The 15455-nt window shown below is 46.6% G+C and overlaps 1 long non-coding RNA gene across 2 annotated transcripts; it reads right to left on the bottom strand.

Annotated features, from left to right (window-relative positions):
- Positions 1 to 3908: 3908 nt before the first annotated feature.
- LOC139033820 (uncharacterized) lies at positions 3909 to 10774 on the bottom strand. 2 transcript variants are annotated; one of them, XR_011486301.1, is made up of 3 exons: positions 9835 to 10773; positions 8442 to 8517; positions 3909 to 4648 (listed from the first exon to the last, which is right to left on the bottom strand). It is a non-coding gene; the product is annotated as an uncharacterized lncRNA (long non-coding RNA). The 2 variants fall into 2 exon arrangements; XR_011486302.1 differs by having other exon boundaries at positions 3909 to 7743; positions 8442 to 10774.
- Between the last annotated feature and the right edge of the window lie 4681 nt (positions 10775 to 15455).

Genomic DNA, 15455 nt, shown 5'->3' with positions numbered 1-15455 from the left:
CTCTATACCCACCTCACACAGATAGACTTACGTGTGTGCACACACACATCCACAACATCCACACAGCACACGCAAAACACACCACACACACACAGTCATCCTTTGCCCGCCCGAGGAGGTAACATGATCCCATATCCTGTTTCTCCCCTTCGCTTGGTTCCGACCCTGGAACCGGGTCTGATCCGCCTGCCTTGAAGTTCCCATCAGCAGAAATTCTTCAAACCCAGGGAACTGATTCCTCATGCAGCTGTGACCTGGTCCTGCTACAACGGGGCATGTGGAAAGCTGGGATTCAAGCCGTGTCTGAACGGTGGAGACATTAATCCAGAGTGAGTCGAACCCTCTGAAAAGAGACCGCCTCTGGCCCAAAATCGACTCACCTCATGCTTGTCATTGGATCCAAAATCGTACCACTGAGGGGGCACTGCAGTGTTTGAGTTGTTTTTGATGATGCAATCTATCACTTACCACATACTCTCTGTGCAGACCACAGCCCTCATGTATCACCCTGGAAGGAAAATGTGTCGGCTCATCAAATTCTCATAAACTGAAGCATGCCTGGGCTCCGACTTAGATTTTCCATCCGGTGAAGCTCAGAACTCACTTGGGGACTGCTCTTTTTGCTCCCCGACACTTACATTGAAAGCTCATCTGACCCTTCACTTCTTTGTCGATTGGTTAATGATCTGAAAATCATCAGAACCGGAAATTCAGGCAGTCTTGGTGTAATTTGAAGACCTATCACTAACGTGTGTGTGTTTTTTATTTCAGGCTTTAATCACCCATATAATTATCATTTTTTAATGAACTGTCAATCAAAGGCACACTATAAAAGGTATGTCACCCCTGGATTGAATTGTGGAACAAATGCAATCTGCTAAATGTGGTTCCTCTCTCTCCCCTTTCATTTTCAGCCCAAGTATCTAAGTTTCCTCCATAGTACACTCAGAAAGCTCAGGGTTTCCCAGCTGCCATCCTCCCCCACACTCCCTCCTCTCTCCTTCTACCCTAAACCACCCAAGAATCTCTTAAGAGCCTTTACATTAGGAAAATAGCTCACAGAAGGTGAGGTGTGGGGGAGAGGGTGGGCAGGGGTGGAGGGAGGGTCGTTAGGGACAACTTGGCCCAACCCCCTCACCCTGAGGCTGGGAAGTCTGAAGACCAAAGTCAGTAGAATCTTGGAAGCTGGAGGGAAATCTCAGCAGGAGGGTAGGGGGTAGGGAAAGTAGGATGGGGAAGGGACCCGGGAAGGCGAGGAGCGGGGAAGGGGAGAGGCAGGGTGGAGGATTTCACAAATGCCTGACAGCCCGGAAGAATTATGCTTTAGCCTTAAATCACACCCCGCAGGCAGTTCTAATCAAAATGCAAACTCTAAATATAATTCACATGAAGTATGTTCCGGAACTCTTTTGCCTAAATATGCCTTCAGTTATTAAGACACTTTCGTTGGGGCTTGCTTTCTCCTCAAAGGCAATGTCTATGTCTCGGCAGCAGAAATGTGGGTGATTTTTCTCTTTAACTTTCCTCTTTGAACTCTCTCTGCCTTGTGTGAATTCTTCACAGTAAGCATACATAATTTTTACAAAAACTATAAAGGACATTTGAAAATAAAAATTAGAATATTTTAATAATCTATTTTATCTTAATTATACAGGTAATGACAGCTTTGCAGATCTGACCTTGCAGAGTTGGGTTAAAAGCTAAATATACAAGATGATAGCCAAAAAAGCAGTTTAAAATTTTATAATATAGATCATGATTTATGTGAACACCCTTTGGAGCAATTCTAAATGTCCACAGGCACATCCTAGTGTGGTCAGTTCTAGAAGCAGCCCAGAATGGAAAGAACTCTTTTGGAGACCAGCATGAATTTGCTGGGGCTTGCTGTTGACCTGTAATATTCAAGGACTTCTAGCTTTATCCAGAAATATACACAAGAACTGTTTGGAATGGTTGGGAAGAAAAGAATCCAGATAACTTCCAATAGTAAAGCAATAAAATTAATTAACAGCAACTGCTGCTGGAAAATGGAAAGTGGGAATTTGTTAATACTTTCCTGAATAATTTAAGCCAAGCAGTCTATATAATGCCTAATGGATAGGCAACATTCCATAGATATCGTCACTGATTATTATCATAATACATTCCTCAGGACTACAATTCCCACAATGTACCACTTCTCTTCTTGTCTGCCTACAACTCCCAAAATGCACTGCTCCCCAACCACCCAGCCTCCCTGCCTATTCATTGCCCTTCTGGGAGAAGTAGATATGAGAGCTGGTGGGGAAAGGAAAATACAGCCCCCAACGGGGAAAAGTAGCTGACCACACTACATCCCTAAATTAGGAGATAGAGTGATTTTTTTAAAAAAAATTGTCCTGATTTTGTTCCAGAGAAGCCTGGGAGTATCATCATTGACTCTCTAGAATTGCTTGTGTTTATTTGCCTGTTTTTTTGCCCAGCTCTGTTTTGTGTTAAAACTGATGTCAGCTCCTCCAGGATCTTGGTATTATAAGATGCCTGTTAGTTACGAGTGTTTCATGTTGCAATGAGTTTCAGTATTTTGCTGTTTTTATGGCCGTGTTAGTGAGAAGCTACAGGAGGGGCTACATGATTTCAGATTGGAAATTGGACCAGATTTCTGTGATTCTTCCAGTTGTTTCAGGTTTAGAACAAGAAAGACACCAAGTGTTGCATCAAAAGATATTACACAGTGTAAAAATTCATATGGTAGAGTCTTTCTCACACCTTAAAATTATACAAAGCATAGATTACTCAGGAAAAGAATTACCCATTGGCTCAGTAGTGTCCAGCTCTTGGTGACCCTAGAAACTGTAGCCCACCAGACTCCTCTGTCCATAGAATTCTCCAGGCAAGAACACTGCAGTGGGTTGCCACTCCCTCCTTCAAGGGATCTTCCCGACCCAGGGATCCAACCAGAATCTCCTGCATCTCCTGGGTTGGCAATCAGATTGTTTACCACTCAGCCACCTGGGAAGCCCTCAGATAAAGAATAAAATGGCTCTAAGAAGAGGCCAAGCCCCAAATTTTCAGAAAACCATATTTTATCTTAGGAACAATTGTGAGAGGTATTAAGAATAATATACATTAAAATTTTAATCAGATAAAAATTGTTATATCTATGAATTAAGTCAAATCATATCAAATTGTTATTTTTGTAGATCATAAAGCAGTTGTATAGTGACAATTTCAAATGGTTCATCCTAGAAGTTGGATTTTTCACCAAACATTTTTTGAGCACTTACTACTCTCAAGACTCTGCTGTGGGGCTCACAGGTTTGAGGAAGACTTGCTCTTTAAAAGGCAACATTCCAGAGATCCCACTGATCGGGTCTTAGACAGGAGCTGACAGAACAATCCTAGATAGCATATTAAAAAGCAGAGATATTACTTTACCAACAAAGGTCCGTCTAGTCAAAGCTATGATTTTTCCAGTAGTCATGTATGGATGTGAGAGTTGGACTACAAAGAAAGCTGAGCACCGAAGAATTGATGCTTTTGAACTGTGGTGTTGGAGAAGACTCTTGAGAGTCCCTTGGACTGCAAGGAGATCCAACCAGTCCATCCTAAAGGAGATCAGTCCTGGGTGTTCATTGGAAGGACTGATGCTGAAGCTGAAACTCCAATACTTTGGCCACCTGATGCGAAGAACTGACTCATTTGAAAAGACCCTGATGCTGGGAAAGATTAAAGGCGGGAGGAGAAGGGGACCACAGAGGATGAGATGGTCGGATGGCATCACCGACTTGATGGACATGAGTTTGGTTAGGTTCTGGGAGCTGGTGATGGACAGGGAAGGCTGCTGCAGCCCGTGGGGTCACAAAGAGTTGGACACGACTGAGTGACTGAACTGAACTGACAGAACAACAAGAACGGAGACACTGAAAAGCTTTTGTATTGTTTTTAATGCAGACATAACAAGAGGACTGAAGTTCAAGGATGCAGTGAAGGGTGCTGAGGTCAAGAGCTACCGTGCATCACTGGAAACAGTCACAATTGCTCTGGCGACAAGTTGCTGGCATCTCTTTGCTCTTGCATGGCATCACTGGATATGGGCTGCTGGTCAGGTTAAGCAGCTATTGATGTGGCTGCCAGGAGGACTCATCTTCAATTAACAATGGTTTGGCTATAAAACCCACAACTTGAGGTGGTCTGAAAAGAGGCTATGATCTTAAGGTGCACCTTGGGAAGCTACCATCATTAGCCATTACTGAAGGAAACACCACGAGCAGGAGAGACTTCAGCTGGGAAGATTGCCCCCCTCCCCAGCCTCGTCGCACTGTGACCCACTGGGAAATGGCACCCAGGGAAGCAAGAAGATGTTCTTTCTAAAAAGTATTTATTTATGTGTCTATTTTTGGCTGTGTTGGGTCTTCGTTGATATGTGGGCTTTCTTAGTTGCGGTGAGCAGGGGCTACTCTCTGTTGCACGGCGTGAGCCTCTCATTGTGGCGGCTCCTCTAGTTGCAGAGCACAGACTCAGTAGCTGTGGCTCACAGGGTTAGATGCATGTGGCATCTTCCAGGACGAAGGATTGAGCCCACGTCTCCTGCACTGGCAGGCGGATTCCTATCCACTGAGCCACCAGGGAAGTCCCGAGAGAATGTTCTTTTATGATCATTTTCATTCTGGAAAAAAACGAGGGACACTTTGCCAAGGGAATCTATTGAGTTTGATGATCCTCATATTTTAAGATGAAGGCTCAGATCAGTCCCTGAGGTTTGAACTGTAAGCAGCCTTAGAAATCTCAGTGAAGATTGTGGCCAGAGCACAGTTTATAGAGGTTTGTTCATAGATAGGAAGCTTCCATCTGATGTAAATCTTCTCCAAGAAAAGACCAGTTATCATGTGTAAAATAGATAACTAGCAGGAAGCTGCTATATAACACAGGGAGTCCAGCCTGGTGCTCTGTGATGACCTAGAGGGATGGGATGGGGGAGGGGAAGGAGACTCAGGAGGGAGAGAGGGGAGACACACACACACACACACACACACACATACACACATACACACACACACACACACACATACACACACACACATACATACACACACACGCGCGCGCACACACACACACACACGTGTGTATGTGACTGATTTGTGTTGTTGTATGGCACAAAGCAACACAACATTGTAAAGCAATTTCCCTCAAATTAAAAATAAATTAAAAAAAAAGAAAGAAAAGACAGGTACTTGGAAACGCTTGGAGCAGGCAATGGCAACCCACTCCAGTATTCTTGCCTGGAAAATCCCATAGACAGAGAAGCCTGTCGGCTACAGTCCAGGGGGTCGCAAAGAGTCAGATACGACTGAGCGACTTCACTTTCACTTTCTTTCCGTCACTGCGTTGTTTCAGTGAGGCTGTGCATTTTCATTTACCCTTAGCTGTGCTCCGTGCGGCAAAGGAAAGGCCTCAAGGAGAGTGGACAAACATCAGAAACTTTAAAAATGTTTAAATACCAAAGGGAGGATGAATAACCCATTGTAGTATGATTAGGCATAAAACAGAGTAATTAAATACAATGAAGGAAGATATATGGTCATTTAAGCTAACTAAAAAAGGAAGAGGAGATGCTCTTTCTTCAACTATAAAATTATCAATGAAGAAATTTTCATGAGCACCATCTCTTGAGATATTTAACATTGAGCTAGATAAATAAGTCAAAAATACTTTGTCCTCTAATTAGAGGACAAACCCAAACTGAGTCACAGAAAATCCTGAGATATATACAATCATTACTTTTTTACTTGGGAACATGAGATCATCAAAACTTGGAATTGCCATTAGCTTGTAAAGAGCTGCTCTGAGGTCCACTATATAACTTGGGGGTAAGAGAAGAGTTTTTCTAGTAAAACTAGTGTATCTCTCAAATATAATCAAGGAAACCAGCGTGCATCCAAAAATCTAAAAAAAAATAAGAAGAAACGTCACTGAAATTGATGATGGTATTGATTACTGATGATCCTGTCATGCAGTTTTGGCCCACTGACCTCTGCCCTGTAAGTCCTATTTCTTAGGTGCTTTACTATAATATTTGGAGGGAATGTAGGTGTGAGGATTCTAGTTGTTAGATGGGTGGCTTCCTCTGAAGGCATCAATGCTCCTCTCCAATATTTCCAGTTGCTTTCCTTCCAGGCAGTCCAAGAATTGTCCCCTGCTCCTCGCGGTCTAGTTGTGGCTGCATGGCTTGCTTCGGCAGAGCTGTGAGTGGAGGTGGCATGTGTTACTTCGGGAGGGTCTTCCCCTGTCCCCACGATCAAAGCAAGGTACTGACTGCGGAGGCGACTCCAAGCCACCTTGCAGAGGAAGGACCCGCAGTGGCCTTTGTGGGAACAAGAACACAGCTCTGTTGCTTTTAAGCCCCAAGTCTCGGAGATATCACAGCAGCATTGCCAAGTCCTATTCTGGTACAAATCCCAAGAGTAAATTAACCAAATTTCTGGCTCTAAGTCAAGCTCCTCTAAGTGTAGTTAGTATAAATCAGTTTCCCAAGGCCTCATCAATCTTGGGACAATTGAAGACATGAAATGTCTAAATTTTGCAAGTTAAAGAACAGGTTCTGGAGCTGCAGAGACACTGCTGAGGTTAAATTCTGGAAGAATCAGTCTTGTCCTGTCAAAGTTCTTCAAAAAGAGGATCAAGAGGGGCTGCAGAAGGCTCCTGACCACGAATGGAGGAGAACCACACACCTTCTGTCCAAAACAACTCCACACAATGCAAGGCGGCATCACTCCACCCCTAGCTGGCTCTGGGCAGAGTTAGCCCCAGTCAGAAAACTGGTTGACATCCAGGTTACATTTGATAGTCTGTAAGTGAAAGTGAAAGTCTCTCAGTCATGTCTGACTCTTTGCGACCCCATGGACTATACAGTCCATGGAATTCTCCAGGCCAGAATACTGGAGTGGGTAGCCTTTTCCTTCTCCAGGAGATCTTCCCAACCCAGGGATTGAACCCAGGTTTCCTGCATTGCAGGCAGATTCTTTTACCAGCTGAGCCACAAGGGAAGCCCAAGAATACTGGAGTGGGTAAGCCTATCCCTTCTCCAGCAGATCTTCCCAACCCAGGGATTGAACCCAGGTCTCCCGCATTGCAGGTGGATTCTTTAAGAGCTGAGCTGCTAAAGTACAGTAGACTTCAGGCTTAGTTTTTTTGTTTGTGATTTGTTTATATACAGCCCTCTGCATTAATTATTATGCAATTGGTAATGTGAAAATCCAAGCTAAACCACAGGAAGGAAAAAATTGTATATGCAAGTGTCCAGCTATTAAATCATTTTGCCCTTAAGAAACTACCAAACCCCTGACAATAGAAGAGAGATGGGGGTAATGATAACCTACTAGTAGCTGCGTTTATTGTTTCAGGGACCAACACCCCCAACCCAAGACCTGATCATGCTGTGACAAAGAACTTGGAGTCTTATGCTCAGTGAGAAATGCAGACATAGAAGACCCCTATGTGTGAACATTAATTTGAAATGTCCAGAATATGGAAATCCATAGAGACAAAAGCAGACAAGAGATTTGCGGTAGAATCACTGTTGGCTGGATTTGAAGCTCAGCCTGACCCACATTCCTGGAACTCATCTCTCTGAGTCAGTATTTCCTGCTGCGATCTCAGGGGCCACCTCTCCTTCCTGGAACCCTTGGTCACCGTTCCCTCAAATCTGGGGACACACTGCAGTGCAGTTGGGGGGTTATTTGCCAATCTCGCCACATTGCAGCCCTAAATGAGAGGAGGGGAGTTCGCCTTTATTTTTTTTTTTCCATTTTTAAAAATTATTTTAGTATAATTGCTTTACAGGGTTGTGTTAATTTCCTGCTGTACAAAGAAGTGAATCAGCCATATGTATACATATATCCTTCCCTCTTGAGCCTCCCTCCCACCCGCCCCCATCCCACCCCTCTAGGTCATCACAGAGCACTGGGCTGAGCTCCCTATGCTATATAGCAGCTTCCCACCAGTTCCACACCAGGCCAAGTGGCCTTATTCTTGGCCTGAATTTTCTCCCCTAGTAGAGTTGATCCTGCCAGCACCATTAATCTGTTCCTAAACCATGTGTTGGCCCACGGACGATGTTCATCTGTCTTTACCCATGCCACACAGTTCCTTCCTCTATTAAAACTAATATTTTAATTGCAAAGAGGCTCTGCCTGGAAGTCCTTCCAATGCCCCCGGCTCTCTGCCTGCACTCTTAATCTGGTAGGACTTGTCTGACCACAAGAAACTCTTAGAGCCTCAGGGAGGCTGAGCAGGTCTCACTGAGGCAGCAAAAGAGGAGACTGTTCTAAATAAGCTATCAGGAGGCCTCGTGCCCATAAACATATTCTGGCTCCCTCAAACACTGAGGCAGGCTCTTTGCTGGGCACAAGTGAAGTTCACGCCCAGAGCCTTTGGTTAGACTCATCCTGGCCAATTATTACCTATAAGCTCTGGAAATCAGCGTCCAGGTAAGAGGAAGGAGAGGCCACCTGTCCACGTCCGGCTTCTCACCCAGTTCTGCAAAACAGTGTGGTAGCCTGCAGTGAGCAAATAGACAGATGGACAGAGGAAGGCCTGCTGGGCTCCTGTCCAGCATGCTAGGGCTCGGGATGGGCAGGGAGCAGGTTTCCCTTCATCTCCCTGTATTTGATGTGGTCTTCATCTCCCAGGAAGTCACCCTGGGGCCCCAGGGAAGCCGCACGGCATGGGGGAAGGGGCAGCCCCAGCTGTGGGGAGAGCAGGCTGAGACGGAGGTTGTGCTGCAAGTTTGGGGAAAGGGTCAGACCAATCCTGCTGACTCGAAAGGCAAGAAGATGCTCGGAAGGTCAAGGTAGCAATGACCAGATCTCTTGAGTTGGGGCAGATTCGCCTCTCCTCCCTCCCACAGTTTGGCCTCCCAGAGTCACGCTTCTGGGAGGGAACCCCAGAATCAAGGGCAAGTGAGGTTCAGAATGGCAAGTGAAACTCAGGGTTGTTGTGTCTGGCCATGCCTCCCTCCATGTGAAATCGCTCTCTTGGGGGTAGAGTCTACATGGCTGGGACCCTCTTGAAGAAGCTCCTCTGACACCTAGAGAAAGTGGGAAGGCCTGGGGAGAGCATCCAAGGCTGATGGCAGGCTGCCCAGCACTCACTGTAACTCAGGGGGCTTGGGCTTGAGTTTCAGTATCCAGGAAACCACAGGGCTACCCCTTCACAGGTGCAGCTTCCTGTCTGTGCACCCAAACTCAGGCTATCCTACTGAATTAAGCTGAAAATTGCTTCGTTTAATCATTAATCTGACAGCAGAGTTGTACTTAAGCTTCCAGAGGGAATCGCCAGCCTTATGGTAAACACAGATTCATCACAAAGAATTTTCCACGCTTCGTGATGGAGGGCAAATTCCACCTTCACTCCCCCCACTCTGTAAATAAGTTTTCCCACCTATCAGAGCAGAAATGCTCTGGCTGACTCATGTTGAGGTTTGACAGAAAACAACAAAATTCTGTAAAGCAATTAGCTTTCAATAAAAAAATTAAAAACAAAAGAAAGCCAATTATTTTTTAAAAAGCACTTCTGAGAGCTTAAGACTTTATTCTGACTTAACTGGTAGGGAAAGCAATATTGGGAGTTTTGACGGTCCGTTTGATCTCATTATCTGAGTCTATAATCTAACGATGCGGACGAACATTTGCTATGAATGGGTAGATGCCCCGGAAATGCTCCGCTGAGCATGTCCATGAACTATGTTAATTATTTACTAGTCTTAACAGGTTTCTCTTTAACAGTTTACTTGTTAGAGATCATTGCCAGCTCAGCCCTGGGTCTGGGTTGAGGCATTTGTTCCCAGAGGCTCACCTGGGTAGAAGGAACCACCAAGCCTTGCCAACATCCCCGAAGGCCTTTGGCTTCGTCTCGTTTGTCTGGCCACTGAACCGGCAGCAGAAGGCCCTCACCTCTTCTCCAGCGGCAGAGGAAAGTCAACCCCCAATTTCTTCCTGGAAGCAGCTCAGGGAGTCTTCTCACGGTGGGTCATCTGGTCACATACAACCCCTCTTACACAGCGGCCACTCGGCCTGAGCCCTGCCCCTAGATGGAAGAAAGCACGCTAGAACATGATCAGGGGCTTCCCTGGTGGCTCAGTGGTAAAGAATCCAGCTGCCGACGCAGGAGGCATGAGTTCGGTCCCCGGTCCAGGAAGATCCCGCATGTCGTTCCCAGCTAAGCTGCTGCTCCACAACTATTGAACCTCTGCTCTAGGGCCTGGGAGCTGCAACTACTGAAGCCCACACACCCTAGAGCCCGTGGCTCCTCAACAAGAGAGGAGGTTCTCACCCCAGTGAGAACCCACACACCTGGACAGCAGCCCCCACGGCAGCTAGAGGAAAGCCCAGGCACACAGACCGGGCACAGCCAGAGAAGAAGGAACGAACACGAACGGCAGCACTGCACGCGTCTCACAAGTACCACACCGGGTATTTTGCTAGAACCTTCTCTCCCAAGATTCCTTCCTCCTCCCAGCAGTCCTGTGAGAGAATCAGTGCAGCCTCCGAGGCCAAGGGGGTAACCGCCTCAGCGCCCGCCTTCCCCTGGGCAGCGCGGCTGTCTCTTCCTTTGCATTGACCTTCCGGCTGGCTTTCGCTGACCTTGGGGACAGCACGCACTGCTCCACGCTAGAAAGTCTCCTTTAATGTCTGTGGAGGTGATGAACGTCTGCAGAACTCTGAACACACACGACAGCCCGTTTAACGAGAAACAGAGACCGGAGGAAGGATGTGGTCTTCCCCGGCCGGAGTGAATCAGGCTCTGGGCCGGGTGCCTCATCCTGAGTCACCGGGACGCTCCCTGCTGTTTTCTCATCAGCTGTGGGGCCTGTGAAACACATTGATGGTTTCCTTTCCTGAGCTCAGCAGAGGCTCTGGCTCAGGTCTCCACAGTTTTGTAGAAAAGATTTCACTGTGTAATGAGTCCAGTGTATAAAATTTCTCTTTTTATAGCTGGCCCAGCAAATCATAAGATCCTTCAAGGAGAAGGTGAAATATGAACTGCAACGTGCTTCGCTGGTCCTGTGTTCTTTTGAGCTTGAGCCAACAAAGTAGCTAAGGATGCTGCTGGTAAATGCATTGAAACCTTTGCTGTAGGGCCGCTGATCATTCTCGAATGTCTCCTCTGCCCAGATACCTTCCTGCTCCACCCGCCTCCTTGAGGAAACCAAAGCAGTCAGCTATCACAGGAGCCAAACCACAACTTCTACGGCCCATCCCGTCCTAACACAATTTTTGTGGCCCTGGTTATTGGGTGAATTGTATGGCCCACCTTCACCCATACAAATTCATATGGTGCAGCCTTAATCCCCAGGACCTCAGAATGTGACTGTATTTGGAGAAAGAAAGAAAAAATTCTTTTTGGCCATGCTGGGTCTTCGTTGCTGCATGTGGGCTTTCTCTAGTCCCAGTGTGCTGGCTTCTCACTTCAGTGGCTTCACCTGTTGGAGAGCAAGGGCTTTGGCAGAGCGTGTGGGCTCAGGAGTTGTGGTGCATGGGCTTAGCTGCCCTACAGCGCGTGGAATCTTCCCAGACCAGGGACCAAACCCCTGCATTGACAGGCAGACTCTCAACCCCTGGACCACCAGGGAAGTCCCTGGAGATAGAGCCTTTAGTAAGGTAATTAAAGTGAAATGAGGCCACAAGGGTGACCCCAATCCTATCTTACCACTGTCCTTTTAAGAAGACATAAAGACACACAGAGACATCAGGGGTGTGCGTACTCACAGAGGAAAGACTGTGTGAAGCATCAGCGAGAGGGCAGCCATCTACAGTCCTAGGAGAGAGGCCTCAGAGAACACCAACCCTGCTGACACCTTGTTCTTGGACTTCCAGCCCCAGAACTGTGAGAAAATAAAAGTCAGTCAAGTCAGCCACCCAGATATTTTGTTATGACATCCCAGGCAAACTAATACAGACACTAAAAAAATTCACTCTTTTTCTGATGCCAACAAAAACCAAAAATGAAAATATCTTTGACTCTAAAAGCTTATTTTCTCCTGAGTTTAAAAGAAATTGCACTATTTTTGTGGGCCCCCTGACGTATGATGAGCTTTGAGCAAGCTCCGCTTGTGCCTGATGGAGAATCCGGCCCTGCCGTTATCCAGGGCACCTGGACCACTTTTCACTAAAGCTGGTTTTCCCACTGATGCTGGGTTTTTCCCAGGGCTCCCTGCATAGCAGCTCACATTTTATGATGACCCCAAGCCAGGCCGCTGGGATCAATGAGCTTTGCCGTTTCATAATCCAGCCCCCCCCCGCCCCGAGAATCTTTGAGGGGTGAGGCAATTTAGAAGCACCTTGATAAACACCAATTTAATAATCAGCAACGAGGCCTCAGGTAATGATTCATCTTCAGAACAATGTCGCCCCTAGGTGACTGCGCCCCAGCAGTGGGCAGTCTCTCAAGCCCCTTGATTAAACTCATGGATGCATTTGAAATCAAAATAGGATTCTAGAGGTGGAAATGACTTGTAAGAGGTCGCAGAGAGCATTTCATTTACCATGATGCAATTATACAAATTTTATGCATGACTTCGATAAGACAGGAAGGTTATTTATTAGATCAAGAAGCCACTTGAGTTCTCTTCATTATTAATACATTGACATTGTCCCGCAGCTGGGCAGGGCTTAGCCAGGTCTGTGGCCAAAAGCAAGAGGATTCTGCAGTGAAGCATGGGCCCACCCAGGGTAGAAGGGGGTGGACATGTCGGCTGGGGGAAGTATCTGTAAGAACACAGAGGCAGAAAACAGGCTAGCACACTCAAGGCAGGCACGTGGGTGCAGATGAGTCCACGCTGCAAGAGGAGAGAAGGTTCAAAGGCAGGAGGGGACAGACTGGTCCTAGGGGGCTGTTCAGGTTTCCATGGGGATAAGCTTCTCAGAGTCCATTCCCAGGAAATCCTGACGTTTCCAGAACAGGAAATCTGAACCCATGTGTGGTGGGTTATATAATACCCACCCACCGCCCCGCCAAAGAAAAAGATGTCTATGATCTGATCTCCTAAATGTAAGTGCATGACCTTAAATGGCAAAAGAGAACTTAGATGTGATTAAGTCCAAGATTTTGAGATGAAAACATTAACCTGGATTATTGGGTAGAATCAATGTAAACACAGGAGTCCTTATGGGAAGGAGACAGAGGAGTCAGAGGAGGAGATGTGTAAAAACAGAAGCAAAGATGAGAAAGAGAAAGAAAGAGAGGGAAAGAGAGGGAGGGAAATCTAAACAGTCTGTGCTGCTGGAAGATGGAGGAGGGGGCCATGAGCCAAGAAATGCCGGTGGCCTCTAGAAACTGGAAAGGCAAGGAAGCAGCGTCCCTTCTAGCGCTTCCAGAAGGATCACAGTCCTGCTAACCTACTTTATGATGCCCCTCCAGAACTGTAACATAACGACTGTGTGGGTTGTTTAAAGCCACTCAGTTTGTGGTAATCTGTTAGAGCAGCCACAGGAAACTAATGCATCTGTAAAGAAATGGTATCTCGTCAGATCCTGAGCAGGTACGGCTGTCCCCTCTGGAGACAGCATCAATCTGCCCAAGGGCCCCGTGACCAGCCAGCCCACAGCCAAATTGCTGTAATCCTGGTTTCTCCATCTTCAACAGGAATTTTAACAGCAAGTTGGCAAAGACTCAGGGACTGCTAGCCTGTTACAGTTTTAAACCAGAAGTCCACTACTGCAGCGTGATAGACTTTTAATAATATTCAAAACAAGAGTAGTTGCCATGGCAAAATACCATAAATATCACTTAAGCAACTCAGAGATGCTATTGCTTAAATAATTAATTTCAGTGTTGGCTGTTTTTGCTGCCCTGTAGATAAACACTGACTGTATGTGATCTTTTTTTAAGACAGTTGAATCGACATAAATGGACCCTAGTTATGTTTATTTCTGGTTCTTTTTTTTTTTAATATAATGTCCAATGCTTCCAAGGAAATGCTCTTAGTCTTAAGTGAGTTCTGTATTCTTCACTTAATCAAATAATTCATTTTGCCCCAGAGTCGCTGGGGAGAAGTTAAAAGATGACAGTCTTCAACTCAGTTCATAGAAGGACTTTCTATGAATTAGATCTGGGAAATGGAAGACACAGACTGGACCATTCTGTGAATTAAACAGGATGGTGAGACATAGGAGCTTCCCAGGTGGCACTAGTGGTAAAGAACCCATCTGCCAATGCAGGAGACGTAAGAGACATGGGTTCAATCCCTGGGTCAGAAAGATCCTCTGGAGAAGGAAATGGGTGTAAGATACTGACAAGATCTTTCCTTGGCCTCTGAAGCTGCTTAAGAATGCAGCACTTGCCATGAAGATGACACACCTCTCCAGGCTTCACCTCTCCAGGGCCACCATCTGAGATGAGCTGAGGCTTAGCAGGAAACTCTCTGTTGTCCGCATGGAAAGAGAAGCCAAACTGGCTAGAGACTCCTGCCATTGAAAATGGACAGGATTGGGAGAGTCAAGGTTGACTGCCTTTTGTGCAAGAAAACCCTGGGTTTGAAGAGCTGAAACCACACTGGCTTAAGTGCCGGTGTCTAAGAGGACTTGACAAGAGATTCGGAAGCAGGAGGTCATGAGATGGATCACAGTGGTGGGGGTGGAGGGGTAGAGGAGGGCATCAAGTCTTAGCTGGACTGCTTGTACCTGGACACATGAGAGCCAGCATGTGGGTGCCTGCTGCAGAAATGGGACTCATGACTCTCCATGCAGACAGAAGACCGTCAACAGTCAGGTCCAACACCTTGCTTCCAGAGAGAGGGGGCTGCCATAAAAAGGAGCGACGATTCCACCAAACCAGGAGGGGACAGTCCGTCCACACATACGTGTAGAGAAGGGGACAGGTTTTTTCCTTTCCCTCCTTAACGCCCCAACCCCAGACCAGGAAGAAAGGAGGCCAGACCCTGTGCCCATTTAAAGCCTGCTCAGAACTTTAAAATCAAACGTGAGATTGAAACTAGTGAGCAGGACTGGATCTTAATAACAGAATGAGACTTCTTCAGTTGGAAGAGAGCCTGAAAGGTGGGGGAATCCACCTGAGGCTGTGGGGAGGGAGCCTGTTCCCCGGTAGGAAAGGCAGATGCAGTTGGACAGAGCCCAGATACAATCAGCTCCTATGGAAGGAGTACACCCCCGCCACCACACTGCCCAAGGAGAGGCCCCCAGAGACAAGTCTCTTCCCAGCCTTCTCCAAGATCTCTCCCTCCATTTGAAGCCATCCCCTGGGTCCAACCTCACTTAAAATGCCCTGTAGACATTGTTCAGGGGGAGGGGGTTAGGTTGTTGTTTGTGTTTGGTGCCATGAAGAGCTCCTAATGTTCTAGAGTCTATGCTTTCACACACTATCTCGTACACACAATTTTGTAAAATGTCAACCTTTTTTGTATTTATTTCTGGCTGCATCGTGTCTTAGTGGTGGCACGTGGATCTCTCGTTGCTGTG

Source organism: Odocoileus virginianus, unplaced genomic scaffold (genome assembly GCF_023699985.2).
Source record: "Odocoileus virginianus isolate 20LAN1187 ecotype Illinois unplaced genomic scaffold, Ovbor_1.2 Unplaced_Contig_4, whole genome shotgun sequence".
Lineage (NCBI taxonomy): Eukaryota > Metazoa > Chordata > Mammalia > Artiodactyla > Cervidae > Odocoileus > Odocoileus virginianus.
Note: the sequence above shows the minus strand (reverse complement) of the source record. Positions and strands in the feature narration are given on the sequence as shown.